The sequence below is a fragment of the Lineus longissimus genome, chromosome 6, assembly GCF_910592395.1.
Source record: "Lineus longissimus chromosome 6, tnLinLong1.2, whole genome shotgun sequence".
Taxonomy (NCBI): Eukaryota; Metazoa; Nemertea; class Pilidiophora; order Heteronemertea; family Lineidae; genus Lineus; species Lineus longissimus.
The window spans coordinates 3,047,329-3,073,927 of record NC_088313.1 but is presented as its reverse complement, the minus strand read 5'-3'; the positions used below and the strand labels follow the sequence as shown (position 1 = coordinate 3,073,927).

At 42.7% G+C, this 26,599-nt stretch overlaps 1 long non-coding RNA gene and 1 pseudogene across 1 annotated transcript; one reads left to right on the top strand and one right to left on the bottom strand.

Moving 5' to 3' along the window:
* The first annotated feature begins 8,159 nt into the window (after nucleotides 1-8,159).
* LOC135489755 (uncharacterized) lies at nucleotides 8,160-10,481 on the top strand. The gene is made up of 3 exons (XR_010447214.1): nucleotides 8,160-9,032; nucleotides 9,333-9,398; nucleotides 9,804-10,481. It is a non-coding gene; the product is annotated as an uncharacterized LOC135489755 (long non-coding RNA).
* Nucleotides 10,482-21,075: 10,594 nt separating this feature from the next.
* LOC135489437 (G-protein coupled receptor GRL101-like) lies at nucleotides 21,076-24,928 on the bottom strand (annotated as a pseudogene).
* Nucleotides 24,929-26,599: the final 1,671 nt, after the last annotated feature.

Below are 26,599 nucleotides of genomic sequence, written 5' to 3'. Positions count from 1 at the left end.
TGCAATTGACCCAATAGTTTTTATTACCTCATTGTGTTTCCTGCTGATTGATATATTTCCAACTGTCGCTGTTGTCCCAAACTGCAAGGATGTGTATCTTCAGGGACAGGAATCGACTGCTCTCCCCCGCAGCTACGGCGGTTGGGCTGTCGTCCATTTGGCCGCTCCGTACACGTTCAAAGAAGAAGGATATGTTATCGGATGGCAACTGTACAACAAGATCAACAGCAAAACGTACTATGTGGATATATTCAGACCCGTCCCTGGCGTTTCCAGGACGTTCGACCTGGTCCACTCAACAGAGGTTACAGACTCTACGATCGGAAATAAGACATTGTTTTCGATACCCTTCAAGGTTACTGTCTGCTTGTTTCTGAATACTTAGTAGTCTGCCTGTCTCATCGACGCCATGACTTGTTTTCAACTGCAGCAGGAATCCCTGTCACTCATGAATTCTATATCAAGCCATTGCTTGATCGGTCAGGAGTCAAGAACGATTGTCTATTGAAACTAATTACAATGTACTTTGATTTACGATATGACATATTTGAGATGTTTATCCATAAAAGTGGATTATTCCTTTACACCTAACAAAGAAGTAACAAATATTATCCAAGAAAACATCCGCTGGGCATGCTGGGAAAGACACCAACACGGTGTACATCATGCATTGGTACTTCATTAATCAAAAATATAATAAGCCCCTTATATCGTAGTGCTTGGGGCGGGTAACTCTCTCGCATGGCTTAACGCCCAATAAAATAAAGAAATTCTTTGCCTGCTTCTTTTGTGTCCGCTTGCTACGACCAATCACGGTTTCGTGTAATTGGTCTCTCTCGCCATAATTTTTCCTTTGATTTTAATACACCCTCTGCAAGTGACCGGCACTCATACTAAAACAATAGTAAAAGGCTTGTCGTTGGTTACTAACAAGAAGAGTATAGAGTTGAAAAAAACAATATAGAAGATGCAGGGCTAGAGACAAAATCCAATCGCATGACATTGTGAGCAAATCAGCAATATCAATGTCAACTTTTAATGGCGATCCAGTCGCCATGTGCGCCGTGTGTGTGTTGACTTACCTCTTTTTCAGCCCTGCCTACTCGTGTTTGTACTACGTGAAGCTGTTATGTCTTTACAGGTCCAAGCTGGTGATCTCACTGGTTATCACAGTGATAAAGCTACGCATTACGGGTTGGCAACTCAGTTTGGCCTCTCCAGGAACGATTGGCGGGCGATTGGAATACAGAAGTACAGTAGCTATTTTCTCTCAACAAAAAGGATATACATTGGAGGTCAGGTTGATGGCAGGAAGGTAGCCCTGAGGGCAATTGTAGTTAAAGACGTTCGAGGGAAAGGCATGAAAGGTTAGGACCTAAACCGCCAACGGCAACGCTGTCGCCTATAATATTGAGCCACGTGGCCCAAGCCAATGCATGTGGTTATACAATAGACCTGTTTAGTGCAGGAGAATTGGGCTAAAAACTACGAAAACGGAGATGTGGTTGAGGGTGTATAGTCCTTCAGTTTCGGGAAAGATGTGTTGGTTCAAATGTGCAACGCGACATACCAGATACAGCCGAGTTTACAGTACTAATATGTAGTGTATACTGGTAAATCTATACGCACAGCTTAGTCGTTTGTAAACTGCACGTCTTATCTTACTTTCAGTTCGCGGTTGCCAACAATACTTCTTGAAACTTTTCAACCCAACTACCACCACGACCCGACTCATGCAATCGGAGACGTGCAGCAGAAAGATGGTGTGTTTGCAAGCCTGTATCAACCATTCCACGTTCAACGGATTTAGTTATGATACCTCCACAAGGCTCTGTCACTTATACTTGGCCATAAAGACCCTGACCACACAACCTGCTCTTGCAGAACCAATTTACGCGTCTAGACAATGAAGTAAACATACTCCGCGCAGTACATGTAATAGTAGCGTGACAAGGCGGTTCTACTATATTGTGTCGTGTCTGTTTGGAGAATGTGAAATAATAATTGTAAACCGTCAAGGAATTTTCACGCCTCTTCGTTTTTGTGATACGCGAAGATTTCAGGAAAATATAATTTTCACGAGTTTTGTTTCTTTGGTGGATTACGAAACCTCTGGATCTTTATTTTCAGTACATATATTAATAATACTGAGGAAGATGTGCCCTATGAATATCATCTCATATATCGTGTGTAAGCCGGGTTCTCCTGTTAGAAAGAAATATGTGTTACGCATAGATATTGAATTGGAAATTATCAAGTTACAGCATGCTTAAAGCAAGAAAAAGGTTAGCATCATAACGCCAATTCTTATTCGGTTTGTTGTCCTTTGCATAGTGACGCTCGGTTTGTTGTCCTTTCAATAGTGATGCTCGGTTCGTTTTCCTTTCCATAGTGACGATCGGTTTGTTGTCCTTTTAATAATGACGCTCGGTTTGTTTTCCTTTCCATAGTGACGATCGGTTTGTTGTCTTTTCCATAGTAACGCATCGGTGTGTGGTCGTTTTCATCGTGACGCTTCGTATAAAGTTCAAACGCCACACCGTTTATGTTGAACAAGCAAATCAATTGTCGTACATCTTAAAAGCCATATAATTCTGTCCTATCTACACGAACACACGAACATGTAAAAGTGAAGTTCGAGCCAATACAATTAAGAGAGCCTATAGAATCTAGTGGTGCAACATCGAGTCAAATCGATAACCTAACATGAAATTACTCGTCCCAGGCAAGTCTCAAACAGCTTTTAAAACGACGCAGTCAATTGGTATATCCTATCACAGTGAACAAAAACTGATCCCAAACACCGTCAATGCTGATTTTTGTTCATGGTGTGGTGACGTAAGAGTCGCTTGCATAGGTTGCCGAAATCCTGGATATTATCTTTTAAATCTCGCGGAATCAGGGCTTGTTTCACACCTGAACATAGGAATGCCGATTTGACGTTGCAAGTCATCGTTACTTTCTGAAATAGGATAATATGGTCTAGTTTGATTATTGTACAGCTAAAGTTGGCCACTTGCTTTAAAATGCATTGTTACTATGCAACCTTAGTTCAACAGTAATTTTCCAGTCACACCGCTAGTCGCCCGCGCCGGCCAGATCGGTGGAAGATCCATTCTTCAGTATCCAACATTTCGACTTGGGGAAACGAACTGATCGCGGCGTATCACAATTCAAGGAAACATTCGATTTTAAGATGCCAGCACTCTTGTGCCACTGCATCATGAAATGCGTCACTTAAAGGAAGGCAGAAACTAGCAGGTAAATTTGAAGTCTAAAAAGACATGTTTGATTCAGCGGTTGGTACCCAAAGATCCATATTGATGCCACCAATATCTTCGCCTTCTTGAAGTTTATCTTTTGCTTACTGAACGGGAACACCACAACCAGGAAACGATCCACTGACATGATAGTCAAAGTGAAGACGGACACCTCGCTTGATAAGACGGAGAGGAATCCGGCAACTTACATCCGATGCCCTTCCTCCAGGTCCAGTCAACCTCGATGTAGTACCCCCTGAATGTGGTGTCCGCTGCCGCAATGATGTACAAGTACACGCCCATGAGGAGGTCGGACACGGCGAGGCTTGTGATGATCGTGGTGTTCGCCGTCGTTGGTTCCTTTGTCAATATCCTCAGGAGGAGTACGAGGATATTCCCGCCCACAGCAATGGTCCCAAGTATCCACAGAAAGATCCACAAGGCGCCTATGCGGATGAGATCAGTGCAGGAAGAAGACGGGTCCATCTTTGGAAAACAATTCTCTTCGGGGACCTGTGGGGCCATACAACCAAATCTAAAATGATTCGACCGGAGTTCCTTTAGCTCTGGCAGATCCTTGAAGTCTTCTTTACCAGTGAAGTCCCCCAGGGTGTACCAGTGAGGTGAAGGTGTTGTACATTGCTTGTATACCTGAATGTGCCCAGTGGTATCATGTTTAGGTGGTTGTTTGATATAAAAGAAATTACACGTCATTTTTTGCACAGAGAATAGAAATAACCCTTTACTGAATTGTTCCGTATCCCTTCCAAATAATGACCAAAACGAATTCAGATATTTTCTCAGCAGTGGTGTTGATATGACCAGGTCCTCTGTAGCAACATGGTTCAATGCTGCTCTTTTTGAAGCAGGCAAAGAATCCAGTTAGAACAAATGATTAGGGTTTGACCGCAATCCGCCATAAAAAAGCAGTCGTCGGAAATTTGGTAATTATGGCCTGGTACCAAAATGATGTCCGTTTCAGCATAACAACCATGATTGGTCAGTGCGATGGTTCCGGGTCACATGATATTTATTACGGCAGCAGCCACAGGCCAGCGTGGCACAAAGCTGCAACCTCTACATCCGGGGTCTACTTGATTAGCATTCAGGAGCGCGCACTGACCCCTGGGTAAACGAGGTTGAGTGACAACGGCCTTTCTCTTGTGCGACATTTTTATTATAATTATGTTTAATGAAACATTCCTGTGGGTTGTATCTTCATAACCATAATGTTACATAGGTTCTTCATTATCATACACCGGCATACTGCATTCTGGCTACTGTGCTGGTGGGTTACTGACCAACTCAGTTGCATTTATTGAGGGGTTGATTTGTGAACATATACCTTTTCATATCTCTATAACTACATTGTACATGTATTAATGTCGTTTCACATTTCAGTGGTATGGGTGTAGTGTATTTTTTCGTTGCTCATCGATCAAGAGGACTACAAAGAATATTAGAGTGTCTTGTTCTCAGTTGTGGCGAGAAACAACTCGGTCTGAATCTGGAGCCTCCTGATCACCTGAAGTGAAATAGAAATTTAGAATTCAATAGATAGTTTTACCGATAATTGATTAACTGAATGGTCTTTTTAGAAGCAATTATCGTTCTTTCCAAACGACATCCATATATATATTTATCACTATCATCTATTGATCAACTCGCGTTGCAGCCAGCAAATGGACCTAGGATAAGGGATTGGTAACAGCAGTATCCGACTGGTCAGTATCACACCAACAGTTCGCATTTTTACGATGATCCTCGTCATGAAATCATCCTTTCGACTATACCAACAACGTTCAATAGAACAATCCGTTTTCACCAGATCTTCCGAAGTAACTAGCTCGACAATTCTCAGGAACGTCTTTATTCTCCAGATCTGCGGTATAATTTTCAACTAATATCAGTTGGGCTACTTGGGACAACGAGGCTAGGGAACGGACGTAGTCCCTGTAATACCATTCCAGGTCGCCGTATTGAAAAATCAATCCTCGTCGTCACCACGTGACGATTATGACGAGGTCGCGCGAGTGGCAGAGTGAATTGGCCAAAGTAGTTCTCCTCAAAATTATCTCACATTTTGATATTTGTGTGATCTTTTCTCAATATATAGTTTTCAAATAGTTGATAAAGAATGTTTGCCCACCAGGCGCAGACCAAAATGGGCAGCTGCGAAAACTGTGAAGAAGCTGAAGTTTTCTCAAACGGGATCCTGTAGCAGAAAGGAGTACAGGGATACATACAGCATAATCCTGGTGTCATTCTTGCGAATGTATCCGCAGTGACGCCTTCTGAACGACGTCATTAGTTTGTGTAGTTTACACGACAAGTGCTACCGGAAAGTAAGTATACGGAAAAACGCAAGAACTATATTCCATGCGGGAAGCAGTACGTATGATATTAAACAATTTAACTTGCATTTGCAGCTAAATTGATACTCTTCCATCTTCTATCTCTATGATATCATGATTTGAGAAATATTGTAGATCACGTTGATGTGTTTTTTTGGAGAAATTAGAGGTTTTGCATTGCCAGGTATCTCTTCAGCTGTTTACAGATTGCACGCGGATGAAATCGTAGGTGAAGCTCAATTTTATGTCCTACTTATGTGTCACTTACCCGTAGGCGCCATACGTATTTTCCATGCGGATACTTGACGCAAGGGCCCAAAGCGCAGCGTAGCGGCAAAAAATCGAAGCGAGCGAAACATTTATAACGGGTCACCGTCACTTATTATTGGACTTATAGCGCATTTACGGGGTTGCAACTATTTTGCTTTATAGTGTCACCAGGAAAGAAAGGCATGCGACCTAACGCCGATCTATTTGTATAAAGTGATAATTGGAAGGTTTATAGTAGGAAATATCAATAAAATAATCATTCCATGTCGTCTTTTGAGGGCATTTTTGATTGTAAAAAATATATGTGTACGTCACCGGAGTCTCTGCAATGATAATTTCATCACAGCAGTCTCGCGCAAGTAGAAGTTCTTTACCTATTAGTTCTTCACTTATTAGTCTGGCGCAAAGCAAGACGTTTTCCATTACGATTTCACTACGATGTTTGACCAGAAGGAGCAGTGCGCGAGATATGCTAATGAGCAGACTTCCCTCGGTTGAGTTTCGGAAGAATGTTCCATATCGCGCTAAGCTGACTACTGCTGACCATGACAGGATGACAGGCGTGCATTGGACTGGTACAGGTTGGAACTGAACATTGAATATGCTCGTGGTGACGATTTCTGATGAGAAGTTGGTCGTGACTGATGCAGTATTCTTGGACTTGTCCACAGCATCGTTCAATCATTGCTCTCTGAGCTGGCTTGATTCTGTACTTACCCAAATACTGAGAGTGAGACCAAATGCCTGTTGACTGTGCTTGAAGAGAGACTAGCGACATGCCTAGTCTCTCTTAAAGCACAGTCAACAGACACCAACCCCCTCAGACTCAGAAACCACAAACGCCCTATCCTTCCTGCTACCTTAATACTTCTGGATACGTTTTGACGGTGCTGAAAGTCACTAGTATTAGTGTCTTGTACAATGTATAGCGCCCACTCCCAAGAGTCCTGCTCACGGGCGCTTTCACAGAAGAGCAGCGTCTTCAGTCCTGGCTTGAAACTGGTCATAGAACCTCTCGCACTAAAGAGTCGATCGCGAGCGAGTTACTCATTCTGCTCGTCTTTAGTGCACTGTGCCTTTTGAGAGTTTCCGTACTAGTAATTGTATCAACGCTTCCTTTTTATATGACCGATTGGAATGGGATCGCTGAACCTGTGACCGGATTAAATTAATCACTTTTCTTACCGGAACAGATTTGTTCTGAAATACAAGATCCATTAATCGAAGTACAATTTGGAGAGGGAACCATTTTGCCGCATTATATATTTTAGCAGAGATGTGTATTGCTAATGAAGAAATCACGAGTTTGTCAAGCTGCCAGAGTGGAATTGCAATTGACCCAATAGTTTTTATTACCTCATTGTGTTTCCTGCTTTTCGATATTTTTCCAACTGTCGCTGTCATCCCAAACTGCAAGGATGTGTATCTTCAGGGACAGGAACCGACTGCTCTCCCCGGCAGCTACAGCGGTTGGGTTATCGTCCATTTGGCCGCTCCGCACATGTTCAAAGCAGAAGGATATGTTATCGGATGGCAACTGTACAACAAAATCAACAGCGAAACGTACTATGTGGATATATTCAGACCCGTCCCTGACGTTTCCAGGACGTTCGACCTGGTCCACTCAACAGAGGTCACAAACTCTACGATCGGAAATAAGACATTGTTTTCGATACCCTTCAAGGTTACTGTCTGCTTGTTTCTGAATACTTAGTAGTCTGCGTGTCGCATCGACGCCATGACTTGTTTTACACTGCAGCAGGAATCCTTGTCACTCACGAATTCTATAACAAGTAGTGCTTGACGCTAGGGCCCAACGCGCCGCGTAGCGGCAAAAAAGCGAAGCTGGCGAAACATTTATAACGGGTCACCGTCACTTATTATTGGACTTATAGCGCATTTACGGGGTTGCAACTATTTTGCTTTATAGTGTCACCAGGAAAGAAAAGCATGCGACCTAACGCCGATCTATTTGTATAAAGTGATAATTGGAAGGTATATAGTAGGAAATATCAATAAAATAATCATTCCATGTCGTCTTTTGAGGGCATTTTTGATTGTAAAAAATATATGTGTACGTCATCGTAGTCTCTGCAATGATAATTTTATCAGAGCAGTCTCGTGCAAGTAGAAGTTCTTTACCTATTAGTTCTTCACTTATTAGTCTCAACGTCTGGCGCAAAGCCAGACGTTTTCCATTACGATTTCACTACGATGTTTCACAAGAAGGAGCAGTGCGCGAGATATGCTAATGAGCAGACTTCCCTCGCTTGAGTTTCTGAAGAATGTTCCATATCGCGCTAAGCTCATCACTGCTGATTATGACAGGCGTGCAACGGTAGGTATCTGCTCCCCAACTTCCACCCTAATACCGCCCATACGGTACAATAAGTTACCATTTGATGGGAATGGGACAATGCCCTCACTGTGTATGGAGTCATAGGGATAAGAAGACATTATTCATTAGTGTTGGTACAAGTGATTTTGCCTAAAAAGCATGCGCATTCAAAAAACAAAATATGCAATGTATCACGTACATGACCATGACGACGTGCAGAAAGTGCACTGGCCAGTGCATACCCTATGGCTATGTGCTAGTAAACATGGTAAACATGAACAACGTCATTATTCATCGGCTGTTCATTTTACTCCGAGCTTTTTCTGAAACATATAGCCATGATGATTAGGCCTACCATGTACCATGACCAATAACAGCACTAGATCATGTAGATGTCAACAAGTTCACATGAACCGTTTAGCCCGCATGGCGCATGTGGCGCATGCGTCTAAACCAAAGCCCCAAAATCACTTGTTTTGGTCTATTTCACTTGTGTTTACAACTGTTCAATGGATTTATAGTTGAATGCGATCAAACTACGTCTTTTCAATCGTGGATTGTAAATTTAACCCCATGGGCCTAGGGAAGGCCCTATAACAATACTTTCGACACCGTGCTCACTGCTGATTCTAAAATGCACCACCTAGTCAAAACAGGACATATGTTCTTCTAGGAATAGATCTCTTTCCAATATTTCGTCATTCCACTATCGTCATCACCTCATGATACTTTCATTGACATTACAGGCACACATCCACATAGCACTCTTCAAATCATCTACACAGTGGTTATCCAACTAGGATTATAAAGGTAATTTCTTAGCCCCGCACAGTGGGTTTCACTCTTGATAAAGGGGCACTATTGCTAGCAGCTAGGTAGGCAGGATAAAGTTAGACGAAGTAGCCGATAGGGGTCTCTTACCCCTCAAAGTCCGTCACAACTATTCAAGCTTGTACAAGGAATACATGCAGCGCTGACTCTAACAAGACCCAATGGGAATGTCGCACAGTCATCTGTCAAAAACAAGACCTATGTTGTAGTATGATCTCTTGCCAATATTTAATAATTGCACTATCGTCATCACCTCATCATACTTCATTGACATTACAGGCACACATTGACATCGACCACTGTTGCAATCAACGACACAGTCGCTATCCAAGTAGCATTGTAGAGGTAATTATCATTTTCATACCTCATTAGCATGTGAACCAATCGCGTCGCGTCCTTTGCGATCACGGCAAAGCCTCATGGAATAATGTCTTTCACTGTTGAATAATTTTTCATATTCCATGCCAACAACTTCAATTTCTTCATATTCCATGGCTAGAAGTTCAATACTAATATAATATCCAAGATAAAGTTACAAGAAGTAGTCAATAGGGGTCTCTCACCTCTCACTGTATGTCCACACTATTCACGCTTGTACGAGGAATACATTCAATGCTGAATCTAACAACACCCAGTGCCCTTACTCTGTATATTAGTCACTGGAAGATGGCCCATTTCACTCCTTGCTTCTACTTCACCTATAGTCTCATTGCAAACGCCTCAGTTCTATGATATCACATTCACTTTCAGCTGTCATGCAACGCAACAACTGTGCTATCTGCCATCGCACATCAACGAAGAAGTGCAGCCGCCCACATTCCACCTCACGTCTGTCCGACCAGCTGCAATCCTCGAGGACGCCCCACTGTACCACGATTTCACTACGATGTTTCACAAGAAGGAGCAGTGCGCGAGATAGGCTAATGAGCAGACTTCCCTCGCTTGAGTTTCGGAAGAATGTTCCATATCGCGCTAAGCTGACCACTGCTGACCATGACAGGCGTGCATTGGACTGGTACAGGTTGGAACTGAACATTGAATATGCTGGTGGTGACGCTTTCTGATGAGAAGTTGGTCGTGACTGATGCAGTATCCTTGGACTTGTCAACAGCATCGTTCAATCATTGGTCTCTGAGCTGCCTTGATTCTGTACTTACCCAAATACTAAGACCAAATGCCTGTTGACTGTGCTTTAAGAGAGACTGGCGCCATGCCTAGAGATATGACTGACCCCTATTGGCAAATTTGTATGACTTTATCTTGCCTACCTAGCTGCTGCCTATAGTCTCCCTTTAACTGCAGAACACTTCAAAGTCGATAAAATGCCATGTTCCACCTTTTAATGTGTTCAGACCGCCATTTTCAAAATAATCAAATCAGGACACTGCCTTCTAGTCTCATAATAAATTTTGCTTTCCTCAATAATAACATTTCTTCTTCTTCAATGCTTTCATCATTCCAAACTTCTCCTCCTCTGACTTTTACAGGGGTACAGTCATGGCAATCAAAACCCAAATACTGAGACCAAATGCCTGTTGACTGTGCTTTAAGAGAGACTGGCGCCATGCCTAGTCTCTCTTAAAGCACAGTCAACAGACACCAACCCCCTCAGACTCAGAAACCACAAACGCCCAACCCTTCCTGCTACCTTAATACTTCTGGATCGGTCATTAGTCAAGTACTATTGTCTATTGAAACTAATTACAATGTACTTTGATTTACGATATGACATATTTGAGATGTTTATCCATTAAAGTGGATTATTCCTTTACACCTAACAAAGAAGTAACAAATATTAGCCAAGAAAACATCTGCTGGGCATGCTGGGAAAGACACCAACACGGTGTACATCATGTATGGGTACTTCATTAATCAAAAAGATAATAAGGCCCTTATATCGTAGTGCTCGCATGGCTTAACGTCCAATAAAATAAAGAAATTCTTTGCCTGCTTCTTTTGTGTCCGCTTGCTACGACCAATCACGGTTTCGTGTAATTGGTCTCTCTCGCCATAAATTTTCCTTTGATTTTAATACACCCTCTGCAAGTGACCCGCACTCATACTAAAACAATAGTAAAAGGCTTGTCGTTGGTTACTAACAAGTAGAGTATAGAGTTGAAAAAACAATATAGAAGATGCAGGGCTAGAGACAAAATCCAATCGCATGACATTGTGAGCAAATCAGCAATATCGATGTCAACTTTTAATGGCGATCCAGTCGCCCTGTGCGCCGTATGTGTGTTAACTTACCTCTTTTTCAGCCCTGCCTACTCGTGTTGTACTACGTGAAGCTGTTATGTCTTTACAGGTCCAAGCTGGTGATCTCACTGGTTATCACAGTGATAAAGGTACGCGTTACGGGTTGGCAACTCAATTTCGCCTCTCCGGGAACGATTGGCGGGTGACTGAAGTAATGAGGTACAGTAGATATTTTCTTTCAACAAAAAGGATATACATTGGAGGTCAGGTTAAAGGCAGGAAGGTAGCCCTGAGGGCGATTGTAGTTAAAGACGTTCGAGGGAAAGACATGAAAGGTTAGGACCTAAACCGCCAACGGCAATGCTGTCGCCTATAATATTGAGCAACGTGGCCCATGCCAATGCATGTGGTTATACAATAGACCTGTTTAGTGCAGGAGAATTGGGCTAAAAACTACGAAAACGGAGATGTGGTTGAAGGTGTATAGTCCTTCAGTTTCGGGAAAGATGTGTTGGTTCAAATGTGCAACGCGACATACCAGATACAGCCAAGTTTGCAGTACTAATATGGAGTGTATACTGGTAAATCTATACGCACAGCTTAGTCGTTTGTAAACTGCACGTCTTATCTTACTTTCAGTTCGCGGTTGTCAACAATACTTCTTGAAACTTTTCAACCCAACTACCACCGCAACCCGACTCATGCAATCGGAGACGTGCAGCAGAAAGATGGTGTGTTTGCAAGCCTGTATCTACCATTCCACGTTCAACGGATTTAGTTATGATACCTCCACAAGGCTCTGTCACTTATACTTGGCCATAAAGACCCTGACCACACAACCTGCCCTTGCAGAACCAATTTACGCGTCTAGACAATGAAGTAAACATACTCCGCGCAGTACATGTAATAGTAGCGTGACAAGGCGGTTCTACTATATTATGTTGTGTCTGTTTGGAGAATGTGAAATAATAATTGTAAACCGTCAAGGAATTTTCACGCCTCTTCGTTTTTGTGATACGCGAAGATTTCAGGAAAATATAATTTTCACGAGTTTTGTTTCTTTGGTTGATTACGAAACCTCTGGATCTTTATTTTCAGTACATACATTAATAAAACTGAGGAAGATGTATGTGCCCTATGAATATCATCTCATATATCGTGTGTAAGCCGGGTTCTCCTCGGTTTGTTGTCCTTTCAATAGTGATGCTCAGTTCGTTTTCCTTTCCATAGTGACGATCGGTTTGTTGTCCTTTAAATAGTGACGCTCAGTGTGTTTTCCTTTCCATAGTGACGATCGGTTTGTTGTCCTTTCAATAGTGACGCTCAGTGTGTTTTCCTTTCCATAGTGACGATCGGTTTGTTGTCCTTTCAATAGTGGCGCTCGGTTTGTTGTCCTTTCCATAGTGACGCTCGGTTTGTTGTCCTTTCCACAGTAACGCATCGGTGTGTGGTCGTTTTCATCGTGACGCTTCGTATAAAGTTGAAACGCCACACCGTTTATGTTGAACAAGCAAATCAATTGTCGAACATCTTAAAAGCCATATAATTCTGTCCTATCTACACGAACACACGAACATGTAAAAGTGAAATTAAGATATCGAGCCAATACAATTAAGAGAGCCTATAGAATCTAGTGGTGCAACATCGAGTCAAGTCGATAACCTAACATGAAATTACTCGTCGAAAGCAAGTCTCTAACAGCTTTTAAAACGACGCACTCAATTGGTATATCCTATCACAGTGAACAAAAACTGATCCCATATAACTTCTTTAATGCTAATTTTTGTTCATGGTGTGGAGACGTAAGAGTCGCTTGCATAGGTTGCCGAAATCCTGGATATTATCTTTCAAATCTCTCGGAATCAGGGCTTGTTTCACGCCTGAACATAGGAATGCCGATTTGACGTTGCAAGTCATCGTTACTTTCTGAAATAGGATAATATGGTCTAGTCTGATTATTGTACAGCTAAAGTTGGCCACTTGCTTTAAAATGCATTGTTGCTATGCAACCTTAGTGCAACAGTAATTTTCCAGTCACACCGCTAGCCGCCCGCACCGGCCAGGTCGCTGGAAGATCCATTCTTCAGTATCCAACATTTCGACTTGGGGAAACGAACTGATCGCGGCGTATCGCAATTCAAGGAAACACTCGATTTTAAGATGCCAGCACTCTTGTGCCACTGCATCATGAAATGCGTCACTTAAAGGAAGGCAGAAACTAGGAGGTAAATTGAAAGTCTAAAAAGACATTTTTGATTCAGCGGTAGGTATAAAGTTTCGATAGTGAGACTGAAAAGGCCATACCGACAACTTCGTGTACCGTAACTAATCCTGACCTACCTTGCGTTTGCCGGTAGTTACCCTTTAAGAAGTCAAGTGATGGCCAGTCCAGTGGGTCACAGCAGGGCTGTCAAAAGAGACAGCAAGAGCACATTGTGTCAGAAACTGTTGCTCACAAGGACAATATCTTTCGTAAAATGAATCCTCATAGAGTAGCCGAAATCAACTTGTCTTACCTCATTTCCGGTGCTGACAATTATCCCAACGTTATTTACAGTCACACTGCTCGCAATCAGGCCTCTTTCATGCAGCGATGCCATGGCTTTGGCCACATCCTTTAGCACGCTGCGCATGTCCCGCAGCGGCAGTGAGGGCGTTTCAGTCTTCATTGAGTGGGCGAGGTTCAGCATATTGGACTCCTCCACCACGTAAGGCAGGAGATGACTGCCCTCTGGGTAACAGTTGACTACCTTAGGGGAACCGTCCTCATTATCTTCGTCAACTGAAAGTCAAGAAACAAGAAAAGCTCCAAATGACATTGTTACCACGATATTAGTCGGTTAGTCCACAAAATAGTTTCAAACTGTCTTGGATCTTTGGAAAACATGAGGGTAGAATTTTGCCCTGGCCCAAGGAATCGTGACCAAAATAATATACGGAATAACAACCCAATAGCGTAATTGGTTTGGACACGTGTCTTGAACTGAACTAGCAAAACTTCCCAAGATACTGATGGAATGACAACCTAAGGTTGTTGACGGGAAACGACAGAGAGGACGCGGGATGCCGTACGCGCTGCGCGGATATCGTATCCTGCGATGCAAAGAGCGCTGAAGTGCATGAGTGGTGCTGCAATACAGACGACTCAGGATCGTAATCCTACAGTTGACATAGAAATATCAACTCGTAGGAAGTGAATGAGATCAGCTGCATCGCTGGGCTAGATTCACTCTTACCCTGCATCATTTGGGGGACAGCGAAGAGGAGGATCAGCCGCAAGTCAATATCTGATATAAGTACTTATTTTTAAAAGCCTTTTTACTTACGGGTAGACACATTCGTCCTAGTGCTTCCAGCGTAATCCAGCTGTGGTTCTTTCTTTCCACATATCAGTCTAAATGAAAAACGTTATATCAGCCGATGGTCATTTCAATTGGAAATACTTGGTAGGGCTGGTCGAAGATTAAGAGCCGTATATACGAGTCTCAATCTTTTGAGGAGCAAATATGAAATGACGAGTATGTTTATTGTAGTTGTCTACTGTGGATGAGGAAACCCTTAACGTCTTATACAACGGCACTGATAGTAGCTTTTTGGTTTTAACAGAGGTTATAGCAACCCACAGGAATAGCCAGGAAAAAGTAACCTTAAACATCACAAGCACGGTTTTAAATGCTTGATTTATTCTGTAAATCATAATGAAATCCGTCCATAGCTCATCTAGAGCACCCAATATTCAAGGTAAGAGTCATCCAAAGGAAATATCAAGTCACTTACTTGATGAGATCGAGAGACGACAATGTGTAGAGTATTGCGTTCATAGCGCTGTTGATCGGCAGCACAAATACTGTCGATTTCGTATCATACCATGTTGTCGCAAATGTTATACGACCGAAAGGGCCCCAGGGTAGCCACTGTTTGAGGTCAGCACCTACATGCATGGATTCCAGAAAGGGTTTGTACAGAGGCATCCAAGTCGTGGCGATGGTGTCCAATTAATCGTGAAATATGCTCAAATGATTTGGTTTACTCCTCAAACGGTACTGTTTGTTCGACATGAGCACTATCATTAACATATTTGGTGTTTGAGTCGGGAGTGTCAAACACCAGTGGACGTGTAGTTGTTCTGCTTGAAACCTGTTCGACACGAATGTGCCAATATTTACTCACCTAGAATTATGATGGGCATCCAGCAAGCAAAGTCACTTAGGATGATCAGCGCCATCTTGCGGGCAACGACTAGTTCCTTGTTTTCTCCCTTCTTCCGACTGGTCTTGTGTTTCATCATATCGACAGAGCGTTTGATGATGACGTACATCCAAGTGTATAGTACAGCGATGATCATGAATTCAACGAGGTTGAGTCCTAAAAAGATGGCGACCGAGTACTTCCATCCTGGGGCGGGTTCTGATGTCAGGTGGAGCGAGAGACAGACGCCAGATCTTGAATAGTACGAATGTCGCAAGTAGTCAACACAGAACGTTGCACCGGCTAATATGACCCCAAAGATCCATATTGATGCAACCAATATCTTCGCCTTCTTGAAATTGATCTTTTGCTTACTGAACGGGAACACCACAACCAGGAAACGATCCACTGACATGATAGTCAAAGTGAAGACGGACAACTCGCTTGATAAGACGGAGAGGAATCCGACAATCTTACATCCGATGCCCTCCCTCCAGGTCCAGTCAACCTCGATGTAGTACCCCCTGAATGTGGTGTCCGCTGCCGCGATGATGTACAAGTACACGCCCATGAGGAGGTCGGACACGGCGAGGCTTGCGCCGTCGTTGGTTCCTTTGTCAATATCCTCAGGAGGAGTACGAGGATATTCCCGCCCGCAGCAATGGTCCCAGGTATCCACAGAAAGATCCGCAAGGCGCCTATGCGGATGAGATCAGTGCAGGAAGAAAACGGGTCCATCTTTGGAAAACAGTTCTCTTCGGGGACCTGTGGGGTCATACAACAAAATCTAAAAATGATTCGACCGGAGTTCCTTTAGCTCTGGCAGATCCTTGAAGTCTTCTTTACCAGTGAAGTCCCCCAGGGTGTTACCAGTGAGGTTAAGGTGTTGTACCTTGCTTGTACTTGGGCCTATTCTTTTCCTTATCTATATCCTACCACTTGGCGACCTGATTATCAGTTTCTCTACCCTACGTCATGGCTTCGCTGACGACACTCAAGTCTATGTTGCATTGCCAATAGGCAAGCACAGCAGAAAATTGTTCAGCTAGAGGATTGCCTGCTCAAGATTCAGGACCGGTTAGCCAAGAACATGCTCAAGGGGAACCCAACGAAAACTGAACTCAAGTTGTTTGGCTCTCAGCAAGCTTTGAACCGTCTCAATATAGAGTCCCTCTCAGCAGCGGGGATTGACGTCCAAGTGACAACAGGACCAGTGAGAAACCTGGGAGTTCTTTTCGATCAAACAATGTCAATGGAAAATCAAGTGAATAGTGTTGTAAAATCTGCAACGTACCATCTTCGGAACATTGGCCGGATACGCAATTGTCTTACCGAAAGTGCAGCTAAACTCCTGATCCAATCCCTTGTGTTAACAAGACTGGATTATTGCAACAGCCTCCTTGCCGGCATTACCAAGAACCTAATGCACAAACTCCAACTTACACAAAATCATGCAGCCTGGAAAATAACTCGAACTCGTCGTGACCAGCACATTACACCCGTGCTCAGGAGGCTACACTGGCTTCCCATTCCTCAAAGAATTGACTTCAAGGTGTCACTCCTTTTGTTTAAGTGCAAAGCTGACCTTGCCCCATGCTATCTATCAGATATTGTGCCACTGTATGAACCCAGCCGATCCCTGAGGTCCCAGAACCTAGGTTTGCTCCAAGTACCCAGGTACCGCCTTGCATCATATGGTGGCAGAAGTTTTGTGGTGGATGCTACGCAACTCTGGAACAGACTAGACATGAATGTGCGAAATGCTCCAACTGTGAGCACATTCAAAAAGGTGCTGAAGTCGAGATTATGGTGACTTTGTTTTCAAAGCGCAGCCGAGCAATCATACGTTATTGGATAATTGCGCTATATAAGTCTTATTTGAATTGAATTGAATTGTATACCTGAATGTGCCCATGGTTTCATGTTTAGGTGGTTGTTTGATATAAAAGAAATTACACGTCATTTTTGCACGGAGAATAGAAATAACCCTTTACTGAATTGTTCCGTATCCCTTCCAAATAATGACCAAAACGAATTCAGATATTTCCTCAGCAGTGGTGTTGATATGACCAGGGCCTCTGTACCAACATGGTTCAATGCTGCTTTATTTGAAGCAGGCAAAGAATTCAGTTAGAACAAATGATTAGAGTTTGACCACAATCCGCCATAAAAAAGCAGTCGTCGGAAATTTGGTAATTATGGCCTGGTACCAAAATGATGTCCATTTCAGCATAACAACCATGATTGGTCAGTGCAATGGTTCCGGGTCACATGATATTTATTACGTCAGCAGCCACAGGCCAACGAGGCACCCAAGCTGCAACCTCTACATCCGGGGTCTACTTGATTAGCATTCAGGAGCGCGCAATGACCCCTGGGTAAACGAGGTTGAGTGACAACGGCCTTTATCTTGTGCGACATTTTTATTATAATTATGTTAAATGAAACATCCCTGTGGGTTGTATCTTCATAACCATAATGTTACATAGGCTCTTCATTATCATATACCGCCATACTGCATTCTGGCTACTGTGCTGGTGGGTTACTGACCAACTCAGTTGCATTCATTGAGGGGTTGATTTGTGAAAATATACCTTTTCATATCTCTATAACTACATTGTACATGTATTAATGTCGTTTCACATTTCAGTGGTATGGGTGTAGTGTATTTCTTCTTTTCTCATCGATCAAGAGGACTACAAAGAATATTAGAGTGTCTTTGTCCAAGTTGTGGCGAGAAACAACTTGGTCTGAATCTGGAGCCTCCTGATCACCTGAAGTGAAATAGAAATTTAGAATTCAATAGATAGTTTTACCGATAATTGATTAACTGTATGGTCTTTTTAGAAGCAATTATCGTTCTTTCCAAACGACATCCATTTATATATTGATAACCATCATCTATTGATCAACTCGCGTTGCAGCCAGCAAATGAACCTAGGATAAGGGATTGATAACATCAGTATCCGACTAGTCAGTATCACACCATTATTCCGCATTATTCGCATTATTACGATGATCCTCGCCGTGAAGTCATCCTTTCGACTATACCAACAACGTTCAATAGAACAAATCTCTTTGTAGGTCAGATCTTCCGAAGTAACTAGCTCGACAATTCTCAGGAACGTCTTTATTCTCCAGATCTGCGGTATAATTTTCAACTAATATCAGTTGGGCTACTTGGGACAACGAGGCTAGGGAACGGACGTAGTCCCTCGAATACCATTCCAGGTCGCCTTATTGAAAAATCAATCCTCGTCGTCACCACGTGACGATTATGACGAGGTCGCGCGAGTGGCAGAGTGAATCGGCTAAAGTAGTTCTCCTCAAAATTATCTCACTTTTTGATATTTGTGTGATCTTTTCTCAATATATAGTTTTCAAATAGTTGATAAAGAATGTTTGCCCACCAGGCGCAGACCAAAATGGGCAGCTGCGAAAACTGTGAAGAAGCTGAAGTTTTCTTAAACGGGATCCTGTAACAGAAAGGAGTACAGGGATAGATACAGCATAATCCTAGTGCCATTCTTGCGAATGCATCCGCAGTGACGCCTTCTGAACGACGTCATTGGTTTGTGTAGTTTACACGACAAGTGCTACCGTATAAGTATACGGAAAAACGCAAGAACTGTATTCCATGCGGGAAGCAGTATGTATGAAATTGAACAATTTAACTTGCATTTGCAGCTAAATTGAGACTCTTCCATCTTCTATCTCTATGATATCATGATTTGAGAAATATTGTAGATCACGTTGATGTGTTTTTTGAAGAAATTAGAGGTTTTGCATTGCCTGGTATCTCTTCAGCTGTTTACAAATTGCACACGGATGAAATCGATGCTGAAGCTCAATTTTATGTCCTACTTACGTGTCACTTACCCGTAGGCGCCATACGTATTTTCCATGCGGATACTTGATACGTTTTGACGGTGCTGAAAGTCACTAGTATTAGTGTCTTGTACAATGTATAGCGCCCAATCCCAAGAGTCCTGCTCACGGGCGCTTTCACAGAAGAGCAGCGTCTTCAGTCCTGGCTTGAAACTGGTCATAGAACCTCTCGCACTAAAGAGTCGATCGCGAGCGTGTTACTCATTCTGCTCGTCTTTAGTGCACTGTGCCTTTTGAGAGTTTCCGTACTAGTAATTGTATCAACGCTTCCTTTTTATATGACCGATTGGAACGGGATCGCTGCACCTGTGACCGGATTAAATTAATCACTTTTCTTACCGGAATAGATTTGTTCTGAAATACAAGATCCATTAATCGGAGTACAATTTGGAGAGGGAACCATTTTACCGCATTATATATTTTAGCAGAGATGTGGAATGCAATCGGAGACGTGCAGCAGAAAGATGGTGTGTTTGCAAGCCTGTATCAACCATCATTCCACGTTCAACGGATTTAGTTATGATACCTCTACAAGGCTCTGTCACTTATACTTAGCCATAAAGACCCTGACCACACAACCTGCCCTAGCAGAAACCAATTTACGCGTCTAGACAATGAAGTAAACATACTCCGCGCAGTACATGTAATAGTAGCGTGACAAGGCGGTTCTACTATATTGTGTTGTGTCTGTTTGGAGAATGTGAAATAATAATTGTAAACCGTCAAGGAGTTTTCACGCCTCTTCGTTTTTGTGATACGCGAAGATTTCAGGAAAAATAGAATTTTCACGAGTTTTGTTTTTTTGGTGGATAACGAAACCTCTGGATCTTTATTTTCAGTACATACATTAATAAAACTGAGGAAGATGTGCCCTATGAATATCATCTCATATATCGTGTGTAAGCCGGGTTCTGCTGTTAGAAAGAAATATCTGTTGCGCATAGATGTTGTATTGGAAATTATCCAGTTACAGCATGCTTATAGCAAGAACGTGTCGGTAAGGTTAGCATCATAACGCCCATTAGATTCTTATACGGTTTGTTTTCCTTTGCATAGTCACGCTCGGTTTGTTATCCTTTCCATAGTGACGCTCGGTTTGTTGTCCTTTCAATAGTGACGCTCGGTTTGTTGACCTTTCCATAGTGACGCTCGGTTTGTTGTCCTTTCCATAGTGATGCTCGGTTTGCTTTCCTTTGCATAGTGACGCTCGGTTTGTTATTCTTTCCATAGTGACGCTCGGTTTGTTGTCCTTTCAATAGTGACGCTCGGTTTGTTGACCTTTCCATAGTGATGCTCGGTTTGTTGTCCTTTCCATAGTGGCGCTCGGTTTATTGACCTTTCCATAGTGACGCTCGGTTTGTTGTCCTTTCAATAGTGACGCTCGGTTTGTTGTCCTTTCAATAGTGACGCTCGGTTTATTGACCTTTCCGTAGTGATGCTCGGTTTGTTGTCCTTTCCATAGTAACGCATCGGTGTGTGGTCGTTTTCATCGTGACGCTTCGTATAAAGTTCAAACGCCACACCGTCTATGTTGAACAAGCAAACCAATTGTCGAACATCTTAAAAGCCATATAATTCTGTCCTATCGACACGAACACACGAACATGTAAAAGTGAAATTAAGATATCGAGCCAATACAATTAAGAGAGCCTATGGAATCTAGTGGTGCAACATCGAGTCAAGTCGATAACCTAACATGAAATTACTCGTCGAAAGCAAGTCTCTAACAGCTTTTAAAACGACGCACTCAATTGGTATATCCTACAACGTGCAACGATGCCTTGGCTTTGGCCACATCCGTTAGCACGCTGCGCATGTCCCGCAGCGGCAGTGAGGGCGTTTCGGTCTTTATGGCGTGGGCGAGGTTCAGCATATTGGACTCCTCCACCACGTAAGGCAGGAGATGACTGCCCTCTGGGTAACAGTTGACTACCTTAGGAGAACCGTCCTCATCATCTTCGTCAACTGAAAGTCAAGAAACAAGAAAAGCTCCAAATGGAATTGTTACCACGATATTAGTCGGTGAGTCCACAAAACAATTTCAAACTATTTTGGATCTTTGGAAAACATGAGGGTAGAATTTTGCCCTGGCCCAAGGAATCGTAAACAAAATAATATACGGAATAACAACCCAATTTCTCCCTGTTGATCGATCTATCCCATTTTCCCCCTTATAAGATCAGTAGCGTAATTGGTTTGGACACGTGTCTTGAACTGAACTAGCAAAACTTCCCAAGATACTGATGGAATGACAACCTAAGGTTGTTGAAGGGAAACGACAAAGAGGACGCGGGATGCCGTGCGCGCTGCGCGGATATTGTATCCCGCGATGCAGAGAGCGCTGGAGTGCATGAGTGGTGCTGCAATACAGACGACTCAGTATCGTAATCCTACAGTTAACCCTTTTGCTGCCAACTTCGCATTTCTGCACAATGACTTTTGTTCCTTTTGCTGCCAACTTCGCATTTTGGCGAAATTTTCCTATGTGGTGAAAATACATTGGTTTTTCGTCTGCTAGCGTCGTTTATGGTATATACCTATAGATGGCGTGGTAGAGGAGTTACCACGCTACGTTTCTACTGTACATGTTATATATCGATTTGCTGAGATTTCGGGTGAAAATCACTTCCAAAAGTTCACAAAATGGCGAATCGGATGTCATTATCACAGGTACTCGATGAATTGGATATCATGCATGATTCAAAGAACTGTTTCGAAAGGTACCAAGCAGTTGTCAATTATTAGAATAGAGTTATCTGACTGCTACATACATTCTATGACAGGACATTTGGCTGAGAAACTTTGAACCTTTATGTTTAGTTGAGGAAACCCTGAATTTTAGCTGTTTTATACCAGGCCCCCTCCATAGGGACCCCTGACCCCCCTATCTACTATTAGTTCTCTGGTAGCACTAAAAAGGAGCTCTAGGGAGTGAAGGTATGTAATTTAGTCCCAACATATCACCATAAGTAGTAATTTTTGGTCTACAAAGTAAATGGCTGATCATTGAATTTTGAAGAATTTTGCTCGATTTCTGTAAATAACGCATCGGTATTTCTTGGCAATTTTGTTACAAAGCAATACAAATTCAGGGTTTACAAGGTTATGGACTTAGAAAGGAAAGAGTAAAGAAACATGCAGATGCATAAAAATAGTTTTATTAGTTGTATTATTACATTTATTCCAAATTACAGTGGTTTATTCTACAAAATCTTCAATTCTCATTAGTTATTCAAGATGGCGGCATGCAAATTAGGGCGTGACCTACTTTTTAAAAATTTTAATTTGAAGTCCAGGTCATACTGAACAACTTCCGTGTGCATTGTTTTGACATATCTCCAATAGTTTTCTCAGGAAAAATATTTAAATTGATCATATAAATTTTTTTCAATTTAACCTAAAATTGCTTGGCACTGAGGACTCAAAAAAAAAAAAATTGCTTGGCAGCAAAAGGGTTAACATAGAAATATCAACTCGTAGGAAGTGAGTGAGATCAGCTGCATCGTTGGGCTAGATTCACTCTAACCCTGCATCATTAGGGGGACAGCGAAGAGGAGGATCAGCTGCAAGTCAATATCTGATATAAGTACTTATTTTTTAAAGCTTTTTTACTGATGGGTAGACACATTCGTCCTAGTGCTTCAAGAGTAATCCAACTGTGGTTCTTTCTTTCCACATATCAGTCTAAAAGAAAAACGTTATATCAGCTGATGGACATTTCAGTTGGAAATACTTGGTAGGGCTGGTCAAAGATTAAAAGCCGTATATACGAGTCTCCAGCTTTTGATGAGCAAATATGAAATGACGAGTATGTTTATTGTAGTTGTCTACTGTGGATGAGGAAGCCATTAACGTCTTATACAATGGCACTGATAGTCACTTTTTGGTTCTAACAGAGGTTATAGCAACCCACAGGAATAGCCAGGAAACAGTAACCTTAAACATCACAAGCACGGATTTAAATCCTTGATTTATTCCGTATATCATAATGAAATCCGTCCATAGCTCATCTAGAGCACCCATAATTCAAGGTAAGAGTCATCCAAAGGAAATATCAAGTCACCTACTTGATTCGATCGAGAGACGACAGTGTGTAGAGAATTGGGTTCATAGCGCTGTTGATCGGCAGCACAAATACTGCAATCCAGGCGTAGACATCACCAGGGATCGTGACTTTCCCGGAGATCGCAGCCAAACCTGAAAGCGAAACGCGAAACTGAATTATCATGATTCCTCCCTCAACTTGGCATTACGAACTGAACAGCCACATCTAATTTTTACGATGCTCTAAACTACAATCAAGTTTACACTCACAAGCTTGAGTCGATTTCGTATCGTACCATGTTGTCGCAAACGTTATACGACCGAAAGGGCCCCAGGGTAGACCCTGTTTGAGGTCAGCACCTACATGCATGGATTCCAGAAAGGGTTTGTAAAGAGGCATCCAAGTTGTGGCGATGGTGTCCAATTATGCGAATTAATCGTGAAATATGCTCCAATGATTTGGTTTACTCCTCAAACGGTACTGTTTGTTCGACATGAGCACTATCATTAACATATTTGGTGTTTGAGTCGGGAGTGTCAAACACTAGTGGACGTGTAGTTGTTCTGCTTGAAACCTGTTCAACACGAATGTGCCAATATTTACTCACCTAGAATTATGATGGGCATCCAGCAAGCAAAGTCAGTCAGGACGTTGAGGGCAACGACTAGTTCCTTGTTCTCTCCCTTCTTCCGACTGGTCTTGTGTTTCATCATATCGACAGAGCATTTGATGATGACGTACATCCAAGTGTATAGTACAGCGATGATCATGAACGCAACGAGGTTGAGTCCTAAAAAGATGGCGACCGAGTACTCCCAGCCTGGGGCGGGTTCTGATGTCTGGTGGAGCGAGAGGCAGACGCCAGATCTTGAATAGTACGAATGTCGCAAGTAGTCAACACAGAACGGTGCACCGGCTAAAATGACCCCAAAGATCCATATTGATGCCACCAATATCTTCGCCTTCTTGAAGTTGATCTTTTGCTTGCTGAACGGGAACACCACAACCAGGAAACGATTCACTGACATGACAGTCAAAGTGAAGACGGACACCTCGCTTGATAAGACAGAGAGGAATCCGGCAATCTTACATCCGATGCCCTCCCTCCAGGTCCAGTCAACCTCGATGTAGTACCCCCTGAATGTGGTGTCCGCAGCCGCGATGATGTACAAGTACACGCCCATGAGGAGGTCGGACACGGCGAGGCTTGTGATGATCGTGGTGTTCGCCGTCGTTGGTTCCTTTGTCAATATCCTCAGGAGGAGTACGAGGATATTCCGCCCACAGCAATGGTCCCAAGTATCCACAGAAAGATCCGCAAGGCGCCTATGCGGATGAGATCAGTGCAGGAAGAGAACGGGTCCATCTTTGGAAAACAATTCTCTTCGGGGACTTGTGGGGCCATACAACCAAATCTAAAATGATTCGACCGGAGTTCCTTTAGCTCTGGCAGATCCTTGAAGTCTTCTTTACCAGTGAAGTCCCCCAGGGTGTTACCAGTGAGGTGAAGGTGTTGTACCCTGTTTGTATACCTGAATGTGCCCAGTGGTATCATGTTTAGGTGGTTGTTTGATATAAAAAAATTACACGTCATTTTTTGCACGGAGAATAGAAAGAACCCTTTACTGAATTGTTCAGTATCCCTTCCAAATAATGACCAAAACGAATTCAGATGTTTCCTCAGCAGTGTTGTTGATATGACCAGGTCCTCTGTACCAACATGGTTCAATGCTGCTCTATTTGAAGCAGGCAAAGAATTCAGTTAGAACAAATGATTAGGGTTTGACCGCAATCCGCCATAAAAAAGCAGTCGTCGGAAATTTGGTAATTATGGCCTGGTACCAAAATGATGTCCATTTCAGCATAACAACCATGATTGGTCAGGGCGATGGTTCCGGGTCACATGATATTTATTACAGCAGCAGCCACATGCCAGCGAGGCACCAAGCTGCAACCTCTACATCCGGGGTCTACTTGATTAGCATTCAGGAGCGCGCAATGACCCCTGGGTAAACGAGGTTGAGTGACAACGGTCTTTCTCTTGTGCGACATTTTTATCATAATTATGTTTAATGAAACATCCCTGTGGGTTGTATCTTCATAACCATAATGTTACATAGGCTCTTCATTATCATATACCGCCATACTGCATTCTGGCTACTGTGCTGGTGGGTTACTGACCAACTCAGTTGCATTCATTGAGGGGTTGATTTGTGAAAATATACCTTTTCATATCTCTATAACTACATTGTACATGTGTTAATGTCGTCTTCACATTTTAGTGGTATGGGTGTAGTGTATTTTTTCGTTGCTCATTGATCAAGAGGACTAGAAAGAATATTAGAGTGTCTTTGTCCCAGTTGTGGCGAGAAACAACTCGGTCTAAATCTGGAGCGTCCTGATCACCTGAAGTGAAATAGAAATTTAGAATTCAATAGATAGTTTTACCGATAATTGATTAACTGTATGGTCTTTTTAGAAGCAATTATCGTTCTTTCCAAACGACATCCATCTATATATTTATCACTATCATCTTTTGACCAACTCGCGTTGCAGCCAGCAAATGAACCTAGGATAAGGGATTGATAACAGCAGTATCCGACTGGTCAGTATCACACCAACAGTTCGCATTATTACGATGATCCTCGTCATGAAATCATCCTTTCGACTATACCAACAACGTTCAATAAAACAATCCGTTTTCACCAGATCTTCCGAAGTAACTAGCTCGACAATTCTCAGGAACGTCTTTATTCTCCAGATCTGCGGTATAATTTTCAACTAATATCAGTTGGGCTACTTGGGACAACGAGGCTAGGGAACGGACGTAGTCTCTCGAATACCATTCTAGGTCGCCATATTGAAAAATCAATCCTCGTCGTCACATCGTGACGATTATGACGAGGTCGCGCGAGTGGCAGAGTGAATCGGCCAAAGTAGTTCTCCTCAAAATTATCTCACATTTTGATATTTGTGTGATCTTTTCTCAATATATAGTTATCAAGTAGTTGATAAAGAATGTTTGCCCACCAGGCGCAGACCAAAATGGGCAGCTGCGAAAACTGTGAAGAAGCTGAAGTTTTCTCAAACGGGATCCTGTAACAGAAAGGAGTACAGGGATACATACAGCATAATCCTGGTGTTATTCTTGCAAATGCATCCGCAGTGACGCCTTCTGAACGACGTCATTAGTTTGTGTAGTTTACACGACAAGTACTACCGTATA